This window comes from Gallus gallus, chromosome 22 (assembly GCF_016699485.2).
Source record: "Gallus gallus isolate bGalGal1 chromosome 22, bGalGal1.mat.broiler.GRCg7b, whole genome shotgun sequence".
NCBI classification, from domain to species: Eukaryota; Metazoa; Chordata; class Aves; order Galliformes; family Phasianidae; genus Gallus; species Gallus gallus.
This window is the reverse complement of record NC_052553.1, coordinates 3,864,215-3,879,662: the sequence shown is the minus strand read 5'-3', so window position 1 is coordinate 3,879,662 and position 15,448 is coordinate 3,864,215. Positions and strand designations below refer to the sequence as shown.

Sequence of the window (15,448 nt, the reverse complement as noted above, 5' to 3'; positions counted from 1 at the left end):
ATCCCATTAGGATTTTGTTCACACGTTCTCTGATGTTAACGTTTCTTTACAAATGTTTTTATGCATTTGGCCCAACTCGTGATGGGCTGCCAACATAATGAAACGACTAGCTTAGGTCTTTTTGCAGAAGTTTTAACAAAAGTGGACTTTGTAAACTCTGAAGGGACCACAGTAGTGTTTGAATGGACTCTGGAAATTGTGTTAGCCTTGCAGATGGAATGAAGCACATTCACCTTCTCCCAGGGAAAGGTATTTCTAGACCAAGCAACTTGCAGAAACGAGGTTCTTTTCTTACTATATAGTAAGATTTGGAGTTGGACTCAGTGATCCTTATTGGGTCCCTTCCAACTTGGGATATGCTGTGATTCTATGATTTGTAAACAAAGCTCAGTCATTTTCTTTTTCCTCCAAAGGTTGTGTGTTGCTTGCCTTGACTACGTGGCGTATTACTGTTCTGTTTCTGATGAATTGCTACTGTGGGGATGTGATTGTTGATGACTTGTTCAGTTAGGTGTGCCCATAAGAAGTCAGGCTACATGTCATTCTGGAATAACTCTAGTCAAATATTCTGTAAATAAAGAATTGTGCCAATAGGGCCAAGAAAAAAAACAGAGGCATCTGTCAATGATCCCAAGTCTGTCGTGTTCTGCAGAAGTAACAAATGTTCTGCTTATTGGTAATTAATTAAAAATCAGTAATGAGTCTAGGAGTCCAGAAATTTTTTATCATGAGTTTAATTGTGGGAGCCTTCATTCTCCCACCATTAATTTGGCATGAAGATAGATTCACAGTTGATGTTGAAAGAACGTGGTAATTCACAGCGCACTCACTGAGACTAGGCTCAGCTCTCCATGCCTTCTGTAGCAGAGGGTAACTGCAGTGCCACGTGCAAACAAGCCCTGGTAAAACCTTCCTGTAGTGCTGCTTCTGAACTGATACAGGGCCCAGACCTTTATCCTTGCCTCCATTCATCACACTGTGCTCTCCTCAGAGCACCTGTCTTCCCACCTTCTACTGAACGCTCAGAATTGCCCAAGTTATATCTTAAGTATGGCGAGATACTTCTGTATTATGTTTCTGGACCTAGCACCCAGCTTCCTTGGGCATCATTTAAGCTTTTTGTACTGCTTACAGTTGCTAAAATCTTCATATGGTTTCCTGTTATTTTATATATTTGCTAACCATTCCTCTACTTCCGTGGACCTACAGATGAGGAATTTGCATGATGCATCATCTATTTGCATCCATCTCCTTAGGACTGTATGCTTCTGAGTGGATTTGTTATACTTAGTGACTTAATTCTTAGGCACTTCCTTTGTTGTTTCTTGAGCGCAGCTTCCACAGTATTTCTGACACAACCACAATGTCTTATGTAAAAAAAAAGTTCAGTTTGGGGTAAACTGGAATTTGCCATCTTTTGAATGTTTGCTTTATATAACCTCACTGAAACTTAAGCCTGCCAAACTTGAAGGTATGTTTTTGTAGAAAAACAAACAACTAGCTGGCCATATCTCTTATCCAGGAATTGCCACTTATTTTTTTCATTGCTTATCTCAAGTTTCATTGTGACTGGATGTATCCTTATGGATGCTTTCATTTATGAGTGGAAAATACTTCTTTCACTCTGAAAATATCAGTGATGTCAGAATTCGCTTCATGGCCAAGGTTCTACTTTCTGAGGTACCTTACAGACACAGAATGCTTCTACGAAGTAAACCCTCACCCGAAAAGAATTACAGTGCATCTTTTAGTTGGAGATATAACAGCATGCTAGATGATCACTGGGCAGAAATATCAGGACTTGAAAGGGAAAATTGTTATTCCTTTTGAAAATGTGTCAGGTGAACAAATGGAAATGGTTTCCCTTCATCCAAAGCAGAGTTGACTCCCTTGCTTCGACAGGGGCATTTTGCAGAATCCTGCCTGTTTAAAAAGAAAAAGCTTGTGAATCATATAACTGTTTAGTATCCACTGTTTTAAATCACAGAAATGACACGAGCCCATTTGAGAGCAATCATCTGATCCCACCTTTCTTGGTCAATATGAGTCAAAATATTCAGCATACAGCTGAATTTAGCTTAAATGAAATGGGTTTTTCTCTCATTCATTTGTGTGTGTATATAGATACAATAATAATATTTAATAATATGTTAATTTATAATCCAGGATTGCACGATTTCATTTAATGGCTTTATTTTACTGTAACCTGCAACCAAACTTCTTCATGTAGGTACATTTGTTTGCTGTTACTGATTTTCAGCTCCTCCTCTTCAGATCCTCCCAGGCCTCTTTCAATTTTTATTTTATCTTTTCTCTCTTTCTCCCTTTCTCCTTTTCTTCCCTTCTGTTTTTCCTTCTATTTTTTCTTTTCTTTTATCTTTTCAGTTTTCTTTTTTTTTCTTTTCTCCTTTCTTCATCTTTTCCATCCTCCTTTCTTTTTTCCTTCCTCCTTTCTTCTTTTTTCCTTTTCTTCCTTCTTTTTCCCCCTTTTTCCTTCTTTTTCCCCCTTTTTCCTTCTTTTTCCCCCTTTTTCCTTCTTTTTCCCCCTTTTTCCTTCTTTTTCCCCCTTTTTCCTTCTTTTTCCCCCTTTTTCCTTCTTTTTCCCCCTTTTTCCTTCTTTTTCCCCCTTTTTCCTTCTTTTTTTCCTCTTTTCCTTTTTTTTTTTTTCTTTTTTTCTTTTTTTTCCCCCCTTTTTCCTTCTCCTTTCCTTGCTTTTAGTGATAACTGCACACAGGTTTCTTCTCCCACTCTGCAGAGCAAGCATGTCAGTCTGTGCCTTCGAGTGAATGTTTCCCTGTGCCCTCTGCCATACCCTTCCCTGGCAGAAGAGCCCAGCAGTAGCTCTACTAGCAGCCAGCACTTAGGGAGGAGAGAAGGGGAAGATGGATGGTAGAAGCAAGCTAAGTCACACAGCCTGGCCTGCTATGGGGAGGGAAGCACCTTTCTCAGGCAGAATAGCACTTCTGGGCTGTGATTAGCAAAGGCATGGCCCCAACCTTTGAAAGCATTGCTGATAAATCTCAACGCTGTAGTTAAAGGAGAGTGTTAACAGTGGGAAATATTTTATGCTGTACCTGTTGGGAGTGCCTGTGTGCAGCTTAACAACAAGCAACAGAAGCAAGAGCTGACAAAGGCCTTAAATATTTGGCTATTCTGAATTAATTCAGATTCAGGAATTAACAAAGGCCATTCATTAAGGCAAACAGTTCATCAGGGTGACGGATCCAGGGCTGAGGTTTACTTTGTGCATAGAGTACCTCCTTGAGAATGAAGTTATCCCAGTGTCTACACAAATATTTTCTGGCCTTCAGCTGTTGCTCCAGCCATCAACTGCTCGGTGATGGGCACAGCAGATCTTCCTTCATGGATGGATGGAAAAAGCAAAACCCAAAGTGATGTTCACTGAAATTTTTACAGTGCTGCAGGAAGCAGTGAAAAGAGTGCCGTTGGGTTACAGGCATGGCTATATTACCTCGTAACTCAAGGAATAATGTTGTCTGGGGATGCTGGCAGTGCTGGGATGTAGCATGAATCATAAGGGAAGGCATCGTAAGGAAGTAAGGAGGTAACATAGGTGCTTCATGACGATGGCTGTGTTGACCCCAGGGCAGGGCATGGGTCTGCAGGTCATAGCTTTATGAATGAGAACAGCCCCACAGAAACAAACTGAGAGCACAGGGAGGAGCGTAGGCAGTAAGGAGAGGATGGAGAGGATTCCCCCAGCCTGCAGAGACTGAGTGGTGGTGTGGGACAGTTAGTAAAATACTTGTGGCTCCATTCAAATAGAGATTTCTTTTTTGTCTTTTTCTCATTCTACTGGTTAGATTTTCAGCAGCAGCATTCTGTAGAAGCTTCATGATGGATCTTGACCATAGCAGTAAAATAATATGAATTTCTTAATATCGTTTCATGTATATTTCTCAATACCTTGCTGTGATAGCAATTCATGACTTGGGTGCAGTGTTTTGTCACATTTTCCACTGACTTATGTCCAGTGGTCTATTTGGATATATATATATTTTTTCTATGACCTTCTAGTCAAACATTTTCCAAGCCTGGCTGTGCTGCAGCAAGGTCATGCATTGCATCCTGCCGATACGCAGAGCATGCTATTTGCATACAGGTGTATGTGGGAGTGTGACATCTGCAGATGCATCAAATATCTGGGCCAGTTCAGAACACACTATCGCTTCTCCAAATGATTTTCATCATGTTAACAGCCTCTATTTCAAGAATTAATGCTCTAGTGGAATATTGTGCTATTTGTATTGGGGAACAGAATGGATAAGAGAACTGAAGGCTGGTTGTAAAGCGTGATACATATAAGAAACCGATGGAGTTCATGCCTGGTTTTCCAGCCTTCAACCCATCTTTCTTACTAGCATAATAGCAATAATGTTTAAGTTTTATTGTGTGCTTAGTATCCAGGATGTGAAATTAAATCAGCACATGAATATGCTCTTTCACCGACATGCCTTAAATTACCCTGCTAAATTCTTGCTCAGTTACATCAAGGATTCTTTGCCAACAGAGGCTCCAAGCCCTGCAAACAACGTGATGCAGCATGTAACACGGAGGGCTTGGTTCTCAGCAATCTGCCAAGATCCTTGAAAGGTCGGTGATAACAAAGGAGAATTTGATTGTGACTTCTCTGAAGTAATTAATTTAAGGGTTCTCTTCTTCCTCCATTGAGTTCTGCAGGAGTGGGGTTATTTTTACTTCTATCCAATTAAATGCTCAAGCCTTTGCTTTACCATATGCTGCTGTCTGATAAGCTTTGTCAGGACTACAGCTCTGCTACTGGCTTTAATTTCTTTGTTTACATGGAGAGTATCACTTAGGTACGGTCTTGTTGCCTCCCATTACCATCACCTGAAGGGAGTTTCCAGCAGCTCAGGCCAGAATTACGAAGTTTTCATTATCTAAATGTAAATGTTTGAGACATGCATGCAAAACACTGACATGGAGGAGAATCATAAAAACAAAGGGAATATATTTCTTTTGAAAATACCTTTTCCCTTCAGTTTACTTGTTTTGTTTTTTTTCCAGTTGTTTTTACCATTCACCTCGGTTGGTTGCTTGGCTGGTTGAATCTCTGCTGGGTGGGCAGGGAGGCACGGTGTGGCTTAGCTGTATTTCAAGCTTAATGGAGTAATTAATTAGTCACAGTGTGGATTAAAGATACATTTTGTAAGAGGTTTAAAAAAGTGCTAGTTAATCATTGATGAATTTTAAAACAGGATAAGCACATAAATAAGAGGTCACATGCGATTTCTGATCGGTTCTTAAAGCATGTATTAATTATTTAACTCCTGATAAACTATTTACAAATGCATGCCAGATCTGAAACAGTCAGATGAGCTGCAGTCAGAAGGCAAATGAAAAAGTCTTAAAATCAGTGTCTACCTTATGCAAACAGGAGAGTAACTGGATTGAACCATAGAGCAAACAACACATAAATGCTCATTGCTAATATGTGCTGCTGAGGTTTGAAGTGGAGCCTTTGGGACCCATCACAAAGCCAGTTCCCAGTGTGGAAGAGGGCATTTTGGAAAGATAGTACCATGCTAGGAGTCTCATTTTGGATAGGTTTCATCATTCAGGACTTTTTATATGCCAAAGTTGTGTGGGTTTACTTAATTTACTGCAGTCAAGAGACTCACCACATTACCCCGTAGCATGGAAAAGACTGAACATTTATTTTCAAGTGTCGGCTTGATGATTGGTTGAGTTTATGTTTAAGTGTTTGATTTAATTAGTATGAGATGATCTTAGGGTCAGATTTTCAAGAACACTTCTTGCTGCTTGGATTTCTCAGTGGAGGATTCATGCTCTGAATACCTGTGATAGCGGCTGTAGGGAGTTCCCTTTTGGAAGAGCCAGAACTCAAAACCACAAAAGCAGTGCACCTGTAAGACCCTCATTGCTCCCTCACCAAACAGAAGAAACTCTGTGGTGTTTTCATTGACAACAGGATTGATTCAATTGAGGCAGTTACAGCCAAAATTGCCCCACCTGTGAGTATGTGTCGACAGAAGAGTAAAGTACCCATCGTTGTGTGCATCCCTTCTGTGGTCCTTACAGATAATGCATGCAATTTGTTCTTCCAACTTCCGAGTCTTTACAGATCTTTCAAAAAGGGGAAAGAAAAATCAACTTTTCTCTCTGTTTGTGTTTACTGAATCAATATTTATACATTGCGAGCTCATTGAAAGCCAGTGTTTATGGCTACTTGTCCCTGCACATCAGGCTGTGCCTTTGTTTCAGAGCGCTGCAATATTCGTTTCCTTTCAGGTAGGCACTCTAATATTCTCCTCCTCTCCCTGTGTTGATTGCTAATTATGTGGATGCAAGGTTTGCTTTGTTTCCTTTTGAGGGCATTTTCCTAGGACTATTTCATCATCATCTTTGAATCAGACAACAGCATGAATATCAAACAGAGCTGTTAAAGGCTTTGCTTGCCACCTGTCTCCTTTCCAGTGAGTCAGTTCTGATTTATTTTTTTTTATTTCCACTTCTTTTATCCATTTGATGTCTTATCATCTGATGCATTTCTTTCCTCCCTTCCCCTCTCTTTTATTTGGCATGTCTTTTTACCTACCTATGAGCCTCGGCTGATTTCTTCAAGGAAGATCCTTGAACTTGCCAGTTTTCTTTACAGTAAGGATCCTTAGAAAAAGCTACTGCTGTATTGCTGTCCATTTTTCTCTTTTTTAAAGGCAGTTTGAGGTGATATTTCTCTCCTCATTTTTTACAAGGCTACATTAAATTTTCCAGCACAAAACTCGCTTTATTCTTGAAAAGTTTGATCATGATTTTCCTCCCATTTTTGCTTCTCATAGCAATAATGTATATTTATTTTAGTGGAGCATTGTAGACGCTCTGCTGATAGTGACCTCCCCCCCCCCATTCCAGATGCTATATATACTTCTAGACTGTCTCCTCAGCAGTGAATTGACTAAACAGCCTGTAAACATGCTGATAAATGGTAATCAGGTTGTCCCTCCATTTTATTAAGTGCAGGTCTATACAGGCAAGCAGAGACAAAGCGCTGCTCATTTTGTGTGCTGCAAGCCAGTGTGACGCAGGGCTGTTCTAGAACAATAAAAAACATTGCTGTTAGTGTGACCTTGCATCTGTGCTCAGGAACAGCGTGCTCCGGACTTGAGTGCTTTCCTACATCGCTGTGATACAATGGGAAGAATTGCTCGTTTCTTCTGCTGTTTTCTCTCTCCTCCTTTCACTTACAGATCCTTGCTCGGTTTATTTGCTGCTATGGTGCATGGCCCTGGCATAGCAGCAGGGTAACTCTATCCCCCTGTTCTCAACTAGAGACCCGCAGAGCAATGAGATGCAGTATTTGTCTCAACCACGGCCAAAGACCTGTCCCTACCTGCAGGCTGTCACTCTGCTTTCACATCATGGTCTAGTGGCTTGGCTGCAAGCTTTCTCTTCCTTTCCACAACATTTTCCTCTCTTGTGCTATTAACCAGACCTCCGGCCTATAAATTGGTTTTCCTAATCTCCTTACACATGCTCAGAATCCTATGGAAGCCAAAATGTAGTCTAATGGTTTTAACCACATGCATAATCGGTAGGATCAGAATGTACTGGTTTTAAGCTAAGCCTTCTGTATCAGCCATTCGGGTTCCCATTATCTCTTGTCTGATTTTCTTTCTAGAACCCACATCATACCAAACTGACCAGAAAGTAACATCGTTCAGTGGACTTTTCTGTTTTGTGTACAATTCTCTTGAATACAGTCTCTTCCAAGACTCTTGCAGAGCCACACTGAGAAGTGCTGCTCTCCTCCTTCTGAAGCATCTGAGAAATTCACATTCACTGCTGCTCTGTTTAGCACGCCGTGTGTGGTCATTATCCAAGCAATGCTGTTTCTACCTTTGCTGTGACGGATGCACTTAGGGGACAGCTGAGATAATGTCAGGAGTGTTTGGAGCACCCAGGGTAGGTGTGAAGTGTCACTGTGTCTGTCCAGCCTTCTCTGGTTATTCCATTAACCACGGGGATGAGTGAAGGCTTCCAAATACTCCTGATTTCCCTTTAATTAACAGACATGAGGTGCCTGGGGCTTTGCTGACCGCTGCCTTTGGTGTGAAGCCAGGTCCCCTGGCACTGCCTGCACAGCCGGTCTTTCAGGTGCCCCATGCAGCAGGGTGAGCAGAAGGATCCTCTTAATGAGCACACTGCAGTGGTGAGTGAAATGTGCCAATTAAGAGATTATCTGCATATCCACAAGATCTGAGGCATGAGCTATTCAAAAGAGAGATGCTCTTCCCCTTCATTTGAACTGCCTTAGAACAGGCTTATTAGGAAATGCAATTTCACATATGTGTGCAATAGCAGAAATGGAATGCAAGAAGTAATTATGGAAACAAAGCCTAGAAATGAAATTTGAGGTGTGCCACTCCTCTGCTTCGTAACTACAGACAGACCTTAAAAACCTCTTCATAATGCTGGTAGGGAACCCTGGCATGTGCTGACTCATTCTGGCTGCAGTGTGGTGAGCACCGTATGATCAACTCATGGCACAGTCATTGCAGAACAGAAAAATAGCTTAATGAGAGTGAAGTATGAGGTTGAGAGAAAGGTTACACCTTTTAATTGAGAATGACCTTTGCAATACAGTGAGTCATCAGTGGTGAACACTGTAGGACTGAGAGAACTCAGAGCCTGGTGAGTTCTCTCAGTCCTTTGCCTCTTTCATATTAGAGGTGTGTGTCAGGGGAATCCACTCTCTGCAGAAGACTGGTTTGCAGGTACAAGTGAGTGTGCCCTTCCAGTGTAATGCGCAGGATCTGGTATGCTTTGAGAAAACCAGTTGTCATCAGAACTATGTAGACCAGCTGGAGTATCTCCAAAATGCAGGTGGGAGGAATAGGTGCTGATTGCATCTCTGTGAGCGTAATCCTGAAAGACAGGAGGCTCTGCCACTAGGCAGTCAGTATCAGATCATACCTCTGATTTGTCAGCTTAAACCCAGCTACATTAACTACAGATGAAAAGATTCAGTGTTCTGTAGTGTTCTGGTGTATGTATAAAGCACCTGCTAATTCTCAAAAGGATGAACAGACGTTTTCCTGTGTTTGTGTTGCACCCAGAACACTTGGTTCCTAATCCACAGGATTGCGACAACAAAAAGAAGTAATGCTTGCAGAAATGGTACAGTGCAGAAGAAAAGGGGTGGCACAGCTGTTGGAACTGTCTGGTGGCTGCAGAGAGGAATTCCATCTCTGGAGCTGGCAATCTGGAAGGCTGAATTCCCCCACATAAGGAATCTGCTCCAGTAAGGCACATCCCAACCGTGGATGCAGTTTATTTCAATCTCCACTAAATCTTATGCAAATGAATAAAGAAAATGATACGGCTTGCACCCTTCAGAGTATGCAAACAGGTGATGTGAGATGGCTGGCATGACTTCACCAAGGGCAGGTTGTGACTGACCAATCTGGTGGTGTTCTGTGATGGAGTGACAGCTTTGGTGGACAAAGGAAGGGCAACTGATGATGTCTGCCTGGACTTCTACAAGTCTTTCACATGGTCCTACACCACATCCTTGTCTCTAAGTTGGAGGGATATGGATTTGAGGGCAGGTCTATTTGGTGGATAAGTAATTGATTGGACTGCTGCAGCCAGAGGGTTGTTGTCAATGGCTCCATGTCCAGGTGCAGGCAGTGGTGAGTGGTGTCCCTCAGTGGTCTGTCTTGGGACCGGTTCTCTTTCATGGTTTTATCAATGACATAGATGATGGGCTTGCTTAGCCTGGGGAAGAGGAGGCTCCAGGAAGACCTCATATTGCGACCTTCCACTGATTGAAGGGGGCTTACAAGTAGGAGGGAGACTGACTTCGACTTTTTTACGCAGCCTGATAGTGACAGGACAAGGGGGAATGCCTTTAGAAGAGGGGAAATTGAGGTTGGGTGTTGGGAAGAAATTCTTTACTCAGAGGGACATGAGGCACAGGCTGCCCATGGAAGTTGTGCTGTCCTATCCTAAGGCCAAGATGGATGGTGCCCTGGGCAGCCTGATTTGATGGGGGGCAACCAACCCACAGCAGAGGGGTTGGAGCTCGGTGATCTTTAAGGTCCTTTCCAACCTAAGTCATTCTTATAACTCTATGATAGCTATTTATCTTAAGTACCCCTTTCTGCCATCAAGAAAGTTGAGAAGCCAACACTGTCTGTCTGTACCCCCATCCCTGAGGTCTCGCTCCTTCCTTCAAACCTGAAAGCAAATGGCATGTTCTGGATTATCTCCAATAGCAAGAGTCGTCAGATTTTCCATTTGTATTGTAAAGAAGACAGGCATGAAGAGCACAGCCTTGGGACCCAGCTGCCCTGGGCCTGTTCTCACATCCCTGCTAGTGGCTGCCTGCCCTCCTTCTCTGCAGTCCAGTATTATTCCCTGTCTCCTTTTGTCAGTTGGAACATCTTTGGAATGGGGCTGTGCATAACTTCTGTTCCTGGCTCTGGGTCTCTGCTGATGGCTCTCAGGCTCCCGTGAGAAAAAAAAAATAATATATTTGCCCTTTTCATGTTTTTCTTCAGCTTTGGTTGCCATTTGGAAAAGCAGGCAGCACATAAGTGTATGAAAATGTCATTTGCAAGCATTTACCTCTCCAGTGCTCACTGTGGTTTTATGTGACACTATTTAGAAGCACAGCTAAGGAACAGGAGTCATTGAGCTCTGTATGCTGGGACTGGCTGAACAGAATTAGAAAAAGGCACAAGGGAAACTGAGCAAACAAATTCACAAGCTCTTGTACAAGGAGGCTATCAAAGGTGTTTGAAGGAAATTTAAGGAGAAAAGGTGACACTTCACAAGATTGATATTCTCCTCTTTATTCTGTTCTCCCATGACTTGTATATGCCTCTGGGAATATTGGCAATTAGACCTTACAGTCGCACATTGCAGCAGGACATTCAGTGCCCTGCACCAACCAGTGTCAGCTCCCTGCTCTCTACCTATCCGAGTTGTTTTCTGCCTTGCTTTATAGCAGGTGTTGTTCTCTGCTGGGCTCGTGCCTTGTGCTCCGCGGTGTGTAGCACAGTGATGCTGTGAAGTTTCTAATTTGCCACTACCTTGTTGTGCTGCCGCTGCTATTGGTTTTCTTTCTGCTGTGGGCAGGTAGTACAAGAGGAATTAAGTGAAGGGTAGTTTTTGTCTCTCCGAAGCATTCGTTCTGTTTATTCTTCTTATTATTTTTGTAAAATAGTAAACTCAATTGCAGATAAAATAAGCCATCTGGTTCCTGTCACAGCTACTGTATATTACATACATATGGGGAAATTGCTTATTGATTTAGCCAAGTGTGAACAAGTGCTACTAGGAAACCACAGAAGTATTCATACTACTAATAGATACCATCAGTAGTGACATGCTGCACTTGATTCTTGGCTAGAGGGCATCAACTTTTAACCAAGAATTTTAAAAGAATAAAAATCAGTTATCCCTATATGGAAGGCCACGCTATAATGAAAAATTTATTGAAGAAGGCAAGGTGATATACTTAGACACAACTATGTGCGTGCTCTATTAACCTTATAGTATGTTGTGTGCTGGAGTTAGGCTTGGCTCTTGCGAAGTCTTTAAGCCTTTTACATCAGTGCTGTCCCCAAGAGAATAACAGAGCTGACTGTATACTGCAGTGGCAGTGTCTGCATGCAGATGTTTGGCCAACTATTGGCATGACCTGCACCTTAACTTTGAAGCAGTCTGACAGATGAAACCACTGCCAGAAAGCAGTTCAGTGCTGCCTCTGACTTAAGCATCTCAATTTCCAAATGAACAGGTCCTGTAGGGCTGAAAGTCAAAAAATTATTTGTAAGGGGAGGAAAGCTGGAACAGAGAGTAGATGCTGAGACCGTGATTTGCTATGAAACCATTTCAATCAGAGAATGAAAGAAAAGTGCAGAGTCTGCAAAAATGGACACTGGGGTAAAGTCCTTTGTTTTTGCTGCACGGAATCCTTTTGAAACTCCCAGTTGTGACTGTAATGTTGTAAAGGAATCATTTCTTCAGGCTTGGTTGGAATGTGTTTTTCCACTTTTATGTGTAACTGTGCTCATCTCACAGATGCCCTTATGCACTGTCTTCCTTCAGCATTTGTATTTTAGAAATAGCTGTGGTGCTGTGGAATTAAGAGAAGCTGCACCTCTGGTCTGAAAAATGGATGAAAAATTTGGGGGAAAAATGAACTCATTTGCCGCAAACAAATGCAGGCACAATTTTTGAAAGCCTTCATTTGTCCTTGAAAAGGTGCCAGCTCATCCCTTTCCTAAAGCAGAAGCTCCCAGGCCATTACTCATCCTTTGCATAGCTTGAGCGGAACCGCTCCGTGCTGAGCGCTAATGCATCCGTTAGCTGTCACTTGGACCACATGGACATGTGCTGGCACGTCGGTAACTAAAATTGGGTGCACAGAGGGAGATGTAAAAGAGCCGAATTTGCCACCCAGTTGTTTCACATGCAATTAAAAAAAAAACAACAACCACAGGGATGAGGCTGTGGTGTCAGCCTCCCGGAAGAATCCAGAGCCAGGACATTAAGAGCAGTGACTCAGCTAAACATAAAGTGTTTGATTTTCATTTTCACACTGCACTTGGTTTAGGAGACATTCAGTTTAGCATCTGTCAAGAGCAGTGTATGTATGTACACAAATAGACTGTCAGGAACTGAATGTGATTGCACGTTGTGGAATGAATCTCCTCTCTGAGTTCATAAACAGAGGCCAAAACCCTTTATGAAGCAGCAGTGGATAGCTTTAACAAGTCCAGTGTGCAGTTACCTTCGTTATCCATTTCTTTGAGCCACAGTGGTCTCTCACCTGTGGGATCCTGGCTCCTCAGTCCTGGGGATTTTTAGTGTGTATGCTCCTGGAGAAGTTCCAGAGGCAGAAACTGAGTGCTTGGCCTTTGTCAGTGCCAACTGATGTGCATTTTCAGTGGATCTTGCACAAAATGGATGTGTGCTATATTCCCTTTCATGGATCATTTACCTGGGGCCCAGAACTATTAAAAAATGCAAATGTTGAAAGTTTTGAAAGAGAGCTAGATGGTTCTCAATGAAACTTCTCATGAAAAACAACCCTCCTTGCTTTCAGCATAAAAATGCAAGCACGTTTCCTTGCATTAGTGTCCTTTGCTCTGAGTCTGACAGCTATAAATACCAATACACTCCCTTCCCAGTGACAGTGGGCTACTCTGACATTGAAAAGTTCCACTAGCTTTACTTCTTGTCTCTGTAGCTGGGAGAAGAAGAAAAGCAATGCACTATCTGGCAGGATTGCTTGGAGCACATTAAGCTGCAGTGTTTACGGATAGGTTACATTGGTCCCATGTATAGTGAAGATTTTATTAAATTAAAAACCTTTCTTAATGGTAATGCTGCACTTCCTCGGAGTTCTTTCTGTCTGAGAAGCAGATGTTAAAGTTTTTAATATCATATAGGGTGTTGTTTTTCCCTCCATTGGTTTTTGACTGTTCTAATCTCACAACGGTATGAGGCACCTACCTCATATTGGAGGAGTGGTTATCAGAGATACTGAGCAACACAGCCCCATACTGAGGCACATGGAAGCTTCTGGTATTCCATGAAATCAAGGTTCCATCTGATCTCACCTGATAAGCTTCAGGTGGTGTGATCCGGTGCGCGTCAGATAAAGCATAATGCTTCTATTTCAAGGAAGGGTCTTTTGAAAAGGCAGTAAATTATCTGACTTTTAATCTGCTCAGCAACAGGAGAGCTGTTAATACTTCTTCCTGGTTACCTAATTTGTGCTGTGAATTTTACTTCCTGACAAAGGATCAGCAGATACCACGTTCAACTGATCACAGCTCTTGGAAGGAGTGTAGGTGATACTGCTCTGAGTTAAGGTAAAAATAGTTGAGGATTGAATGCTCCAGTTGGTTAATAATAATGCTTAAGCACATTACATCTTCAAAAAGCTGTACAAACATTAACTAATTAATACCCCAACTAATACATAATACCCCATCGTGGTATGTAATTATGTATTACTATTAGAGCTGGAAGAAGTATTCGTTGTGAATAAATTATCCAGCCAAGATTGCTTTTTTCCCTTAGTGTTGTGAGTTTGTTTGCAAAATGCTCCTTAGGTGTTGTGGATGAATTTGATTGCACATTTGCCATAATGATGGTAAGTGGTAACCTTTGTATTCTTCACAGTCGATGCCTTTAATCATTTGGTGCTGTTTTGTTATTGTTACTTACATTACAACGTAAATAGCACCTCCAGGCCCAGCAGAGTGCAAGACTCCCCAATGCTCCCAATGCATTTATGTGCATTGGCTCATTGTTAATTGCTTGGAAGGGATAAAACAAAATGGTGAGAAGGGAAATGGATACAGAGGGAAGGAGCAGATGACTGGTGTGTGGAGGAGATCCATTCTATGGGATTGTATTGGAGCTAAATGCATGTTTCTCAGAATCCACTCCCTTAGATAACACTTAAGTCCCCCAGAAGATCAGTTTTCCTGTTTCTAAAACAACCCACTGTCCTAAAACGCACGTATATAGCAGGAGTGAAGTCTAATCTCTCAGTACTTTTACAAATGTTGCTATATTCATGCTTGCTATTTAGTTGTTGCTTTCCCAGCATTTTGCAGAGCTTGAGCATGAGACTGGGAGAGTTCAGTCTTAAAAAAGAGACGACTGAGACAAAGTCTTCTCAGCAATGGCTGATATGGAGAACAGTTATTTGGAGCTTCTCTTCGGTCTCCTTATCCAAAAACTAGAGGACATGGAAGCTGAAGGACAGGAATTTTCACAGAAAGAAAGAGATTGTTGGAAGTCATTGGCACAAGATGTCTGTAGATTGAAATTTTTGTGGCTTTACAGTGGACCGAATCTTTACAGAGACAACAAGAATAACAAATGGTGCGATACATAAAACATTTTATTTTTTACATTTAAAAATATACACAGCTATAAAATCACCTTTTTCACCTTTAAACTGGTCTTAGAGCACAAGGGAAATGATGGCATTCTCATTTGAGAACTTAATTTTTCATTGTTGCTGTACAGCTTCCCATCATCTCAGCTGAAGCATTTGTATGGTGGAGCTGGGACGTCCCAAGTTTTAAATACCATGGTAATTTCTTTGTGTCAAGTAAGCTTGTACCTTGTTTTGGAAATTTCCACTATATCTGCATTTCTTGTAGGGCTGCCTGTCATCTCTTCTATATATACACTTTTCTTTAGCAGTTGCTGTGATTTTGGTCTCTACTACTATAATTTGTGTGTTGAATGCAGATGGAGCTGAACACTATAGGTAATAGATCTGCACAGAAGTCTCTCATTTCTTGTTCTTGTCATTTCATTTACTCTTCAATGAAAGGGAAGTGAAAGTCCAAATATGGTCCAAATGCAACATGTTACTCTGCAAGCTCCAGAGACAGTTATGGTGGGC

At 41.8% G+C, this 15,448-nt stretch overlaps 1 protein-coding gene and 1 long non-coding RNA gene across 2 annotated transcripts in view; both read left to right on the top strand.

The window, feature by feature from the left end:
- The window catches only part of LRRTM4 (leucine rich repeat transmembrane neuronal 4), a 200,064-nt gene that overhangs the window by 16,078 nt on the left and 168,538 nt on the right, over positions 1–15,448 (top strand). The gene's annotated exons all lie outside the window — the stretch shown is intronic.
- LOC121107426 lies at positions 6,979–9,372 on the top strand. Its single transcript, XR_005841564.1, has 3 exons — positions 6,979–7,965; positions 8,073–8,212; positions 9,120–9,372. It is a non-coding gene; the product is annotated as an uncharacterized LOC121107426 (long non-coding RNA).